This window comes from Echinops telfairi, unplaced genomic scaffold, assembly GCF_000313985.2.
Source record: "Echinops telfairi isolate 266 unplaced genomic scaffold, ASM31398v2 ScPeMD7_7404;HRSCAF=8442, whole genome shotgun sequence".
Lineage (NCBI taxonomy): Eukaryota > Metazoa > Chordata > Mammalia > Afrosoricida > Tenrecidae > Echinops > Echinops telfairi.
Window position 1 is genome coordinate 145,484 of NW_022111304.1, and position 5,939 is coordinate 151,422.

Here is a 5,939-nt window from a genome sequence, read left to right on the forward strand (position 1 = left end):
TGAAGTTATCCTACATTTGCCCAATATTCTTCCCTCAACAGTGTTTTTAAGAGATTAGTACCAGAGGCTAATCAATGGCGATATTAACAGAAGATTTTTATGCTCCAGGGAGATTATCGATAAGACTCTCTACCACAAATTATCTACAGGGTGCTAAAGGCAGATCAGGCCCAATGCCCTCTGTTTGGTAGCCACTTTCTTCCTATCCCTCCATTGTGGCTACCAAACAGAGGGCATTGGAGAGACGACTAGAAGAGATCCTGATAAACCTGATTTGAATGGTTAAAACTTTGTCCATTAATACCCCTCTCTGATGCACATTGGGCCTGATCTGCTTTTGAACATTTTCTGTGTTTTTTTTTTTTTTTTATATTGGGGTTTATTTCAGGTGTAGTTTGTCACTGGGGAAAACCTCATGAAAATTGTTTTTCATGATTTTCTGTTGTTCAGTATATGAAACCCAGGATTGATGAACCTATTGAGATAGCTAGTCGAATAAGGGTTCTTGAGGGATAGTGTGTGTGTGTTTTGGGGGGGGGGGGCACGCATTAAGGGAAACTGATGTCTAGGGGTTCAAGGGAGAGGAGGATGTTTTGAAACTGATTATGATAGTAATTGTACAATGCTACTTGATGTGATTGAACTATGTAATGATAGGATATCTGTATTAGCTCCCAATAAAACAGTTTGGTGAAAAAAATTCCTGAAAATAAAGAAACAATGTAACTCGTTGAGTGCTTTTACACTTATGACCAAAAGCAAATTGCGGCTCTCCCTGCTGCAATTGAGTAGATTCTGACTGTTAGAGAACAGGAGATAGTTGATGTGTGTTTCTGAGACTGAAACTCTTTCTCTGAGTGGACTCCCATTGTTCTCGTGCAGTACAGTTCCCACTTCCAACCTGCTGATTCTCGCGTCAGCAGTCCAACACCTCACCTGCTATGGTACCCAGCCTCCTTCTAAAGGGAGACTAGATGGAAAAATCAAATACAGGCCATAGGACCTGCCAAAATTGGACTTAGAAAACAGATGAATATTATTGGCTTATACATTGCTCATTTGTCTTCCAAAATCACTGGTTAAACTTATACAATCTGTATCCTGATACAGCGGAATCTGTAGGCTTGAGGTCCCTGTGTGCAGTAACTCATCGTGTCTCCTCCCCACCTATGGATCACTTCTGATAGCAGACCTTATTGGGTCTTTAGTATGGTTTATCATCAATGTTAATCCTAGAGTAATATGTAATATAGTTGTAAATTGATGAAATGTGATTTTTATTAGATCATATGACTGCTAATAACGGGATGGTTTTTAAAATGTGTGCATTGAGTTACAATATTATTAGTTACAATATGATTAATCAGTGAGTAGTAGCCTTTTTATATTTTTCTCCTTGTTTCCTTTCAACTACTACTTGATTCTGGAAGACAAGTTGTTGATATAGGTTCACAAATAATGCCACCAGATTTTAGCTAAGACAGCTGAACTTTCAGAGATTATGAAAACACTTGGCAGCATCAAAAACTCTATCCGGGGCTTGTAGTGAATGAAATAAAGACCATGTAATTCAAAATATCATAGCCATTTAGTGATGATGACAGTTCTGAAAGTTCAAAAATAAATTAGCATATGAGTTTAGCCTTGTAAGCATATTGATATACATAAATTAGGATTATGAAAAGTGGTTTCGTTTTTATAAATAACTTCAAGAATCTTTCTACTAAAAATGCATTTCACTTGAAACACTTAGAAAAGATGATAGGCCAGCATTTTCATGTTACCTTCTCTGACAGTGTCACCTGGGGTGGTCTGCACCCCACCTCCTTTACCCCAGTAAAGGCACTGTTTTTCCTTTCTACTTATACCCACAGAATTTAACCCGTTTACAAATCCAGTCTTATATATTGTTGACCACTCAATAATTTTTCATTAAACTAGTCTTCAAATATGCATTGAGCTTCTAAGACTTCCTGTTCCGGGTGGAAAATTGCTTTTAAAATAAATTTCATCCCACGGTCATATGTTTATGGTCAGCAAGTAAAATGTTTTGTTGTTTTTTTATAAATGGCATAATGGTTGTATGTATAATTATTAAAATTCATTTAAACATGTGTACCTCAGTATAGTTCTATAATATCACTTTCCATATCGTATGGTCAATGCAACATTTTATATCATAATCCTGATTAATTTACACATTACAAAAGGAATCATTATTTGGTGCTTCCAGTTATTTACAACTAGAATGAATAGGGATAAAAATATATTGGAGGCTTATTAGCAACCATAGGGATGCCATAATTTCCTTGATGAAAACTTTCCTGTTGAGGTCATATGCATTTTTGATTAGTTATTGTATAGTTATTTCGATAACTAATTAATTCTAAGGTTTTCAAACAGAGCGCAGGTGGTACTAAATTCTCTGCATAATTGCCTACACCTTACATTATTGAATATTTATTTTGTGCAAATTGATGAATGGATCATTATATCAAAGTTCTAATTTGCCTATCTGTGATTACTAATAGTGCATCTTTTCCTGTTATGATATATAATTTTATTTAATTTCTAGTTAACTAAATGTCTTGTTTCCTCTTTCTTACTATCTAAAAATTATTTCTTGTTGATGCCTTGTTGTTCTAGATTTCTGTTATTATCCATATCCTGTTATTTTGCAGCAAGCATAGCATTTAAATTATATTTCCACTTAATATTTTGTTTACCTTTTGTTATTTTACTATAAATTTTTAAATGTTTGTTTATTTTAAAAATACAGGCAAAACATTTTATTTTATGGTGATTTGCCTGCATATATGTTATATATTTGAAATGTGATTTAACCATGAAAAGGTTAAAGGTGGTAGGTCTCATGTACCATAGAGCTTTGTTAAAAAAGAAATTAATTGTTCCATAAAGAATTGACTAGACAAACAATAATGAAATGATTATGGAGTCAACCTGATTATTCTATAGGATAAGTAATCATAACTCTGTTTATCAGCTTTATGAAAATTATGAAGGAGATATTCATCTTTTAACGTGATTTATCAGCTTCAGTATACTTTATTTCCTTGAGAGAAATGCAATTTTTTGAGTGAATCAATAAAGGCTTGTTTAACTTGCTTATTCCTCAGGGTGTATATAAAAGGATTCAACATTGGTGAAATGGATGAAATGAGTACGGATACACCTTTATTAATCTCCACCTCTTCTTTTGCAGGTTTGATGTAGATGAAGATGCAGCTGCCATAAGCCATGGAGACTACAATCATGTGGGAGGCACAGGTAAAGAAGGCCTTTTTCCTTTGCTGAACAGAAGGACATTTTAGAATGGTCTTGATGATGTAGGCATAGGTGAGAGCTACACGTACCAGAGTGATGGTGAAAGTCAGTACAGCACAGACTACAATCATCCGCTCAACTAGCCACGTGTCTGAGCATGAGATTTTCAGCAAAGGAGGCGCATCACAGTCAAAATGATCAATGGAATTAGAGTCACAGAACTCCAGATTCAAAAATAAGCTAAACGGTGGGAAAATAATCATAAATGCTGACAGTCAACAGCAGATCACCATTGCTTTGCACACTCTGCTGCTCATGATGGTCATATAATGTAAGGGTTTGCAGATGGCCACCTACCAATCATAAGACATGGTGGCCAAAAGGAAAAATTCAGTAACTCCAAAGAGACCTGTAAAAAAAAGTTGACTGAGACATGCATTGTAGGTTATTGTTCTGTCTCCAGTTGATATACTGTGCAGAAATCTTGGAACACAGGCAGTTGTAAATGAGATTTCCAGAAAAGAGAAATTCTGGAGGAAGAAATACATTGGTGTTTTAAGGTGCAGATCTAATATGGTGATGATAATAATGGTCATATTTCCAGCTACACTCAACATGTAGGTGGTAAGTAGAAACATAAACAGTAAAACTTGAAGTTGAGGATCTTCTGTCAGTCCCAGAAGAATGAATGTTGTTACTGCTGTGTGATTTCTCATTATTGAATTTCAAGATTAAGCCATACCTCTGAACAAAGTATCAGAGAGACTTGAACTGTAGGATTCAGTGTCAAAATCTGCTAACGATGAACACTTTCATATCAACTTATGCAACACACACTGGTGTCATCTGATGGTCCAAAGAATATATTTTCCATTTTTGCTGAGCTAAACTCACTAAGATATTTATACAGACAGAGTGAGCAAATGAGACATTGAATTTAAAAAATGTATTATAATTCCCATTTGCATGATTCTTCTGTCATTTCATAATAATGAATTTAATATTTTAACTTCTAATTTAGGTTCTTTGGCCCCTACACATATAAATATGTAATTTTACATGCCCCTTTAAAATGTCAAATGACATCTACTCCTTAGATACAGCCTGATGGTTTTGCTGCACAATTTGATCATATTTTGAAACAACATTGAGTATAATGAGTGTACTGTGGAAGCATATAAAAAGTATACTCTCATGCTTTAAATTAGTTTGGCTCAGTTTGTAACACATTTGTATGACATATTTTGCAATGCTCCCCAGAAAAGTCATGATTAAATTACTAAATCTCCTTACTATGACACTGCATACTTACCCTTCTCCCTTTTTCAAATTCACAGTTTTTATTCATATATTTTGCATTTATTATTCAAGGTAGAATAAAATAAAATTTCTATTTTATTCTACGTTGTAAGTCTTTCTAATCTGTCTTGTCATTCATCGTCATATTATTTAATACAGTATGCTTAATTTTAATAATATTTTATGATATATTATTATAAAAGCAAACATTTCTAAGTATCTTGCCAAATTCCTAGCAATGTTCTATTTATATTACATTTGTAGCTGGTGATTGTCTTAGGCAAAGGGGCTCATGATCTCCATTTTACAAGTGACACAAGTTGAAGAACGGAGAGAAAAAGTATGTATATATTTATTCCTAGAGAATGGCAGTCATCATCTTTAGAGTCCCACCTATAATCAGTGTATGGTAATTGTTGGTGCACATGTACCTGAATGCTTGGTTTAATGAAGACAGTATTCCTATTAGGATGAAAAACGTATATGTCAATATCCCATATAAATTATTGTCAAAGTACCTATTTGAGAAGGGAACAGGATCAGAATTAAGCTAACATAACTCAGATATGGACAGTCAAGGATAAAAGATAAATGTGTATCACTCTAATTATGTACAAAACTGTCTTAATTCATGCACTGTATTTGACCTAATATTTGATCAAGTGCATTTCCTCATTTTCCTTGTTGCATTACTTACTCGTTTCTACTGTTGTAGATTTTGTAGTTTTTTAGTCATCCCCCACTCATGGGAAGACCAGGTGTTACGAGTAGAACATTGCATAGGACTGTCTTAGCTAGACATTTTGCAGGATCAGACCTCCAGACATTTTCTTCAACAGAGATGGAGGTAGTCTTGAACTACCAAAATTTAGGTTTGTAGCTGATTGCAAATCACAAGTGTCACCAAAGCGCCTACTTCTAACTTTATGAATATCACTATCTTTATTTGTTCAACATTTTTATTAGTAAAAGTTAAGGCTGGATTCTAGGAAAGATGAATAAATAGATGAGTTACTTTTCATTTATTCCCAATTATATTGGTAAATTCCTATAGATTCCAAACTTGAAAATTATATCTCTGAGGCTCCAAATCTTCTAACCTTTACTAATTGTTAAATATAGCACATAGGAATAAGACATTTTCTTGTGATTTTATTTTCCCCTGTCTTGAGATATGTATAATACCAGAACCTTGAGAATATTTGTGTAGCCATAGTTCTAAAAAAAGATCATATCCCAATAATGAGTGTGGGACAATTTATTTTCAGCAAATGCTAACATTAGTATTCAACATATTGACTAAGTGTAATATTCATATTTTGCCTTAAGTGAGAAATATATAATAAAAATATCTG

General features: G+C 33.9%; 1 pseudogene; it reads right to left on the reverse strand.

Moving 5' to 3' along the window:
• Positions 1-3,056: 3,056 nt before the first annotated feature.
• LOC101656673 lies at positions 3,057-4,001 on the reverse strand (annotated as a pseudogene).
• Between the last annotated feature and the right edge of the window lie 1,938 nt (positions 4,002-5,939).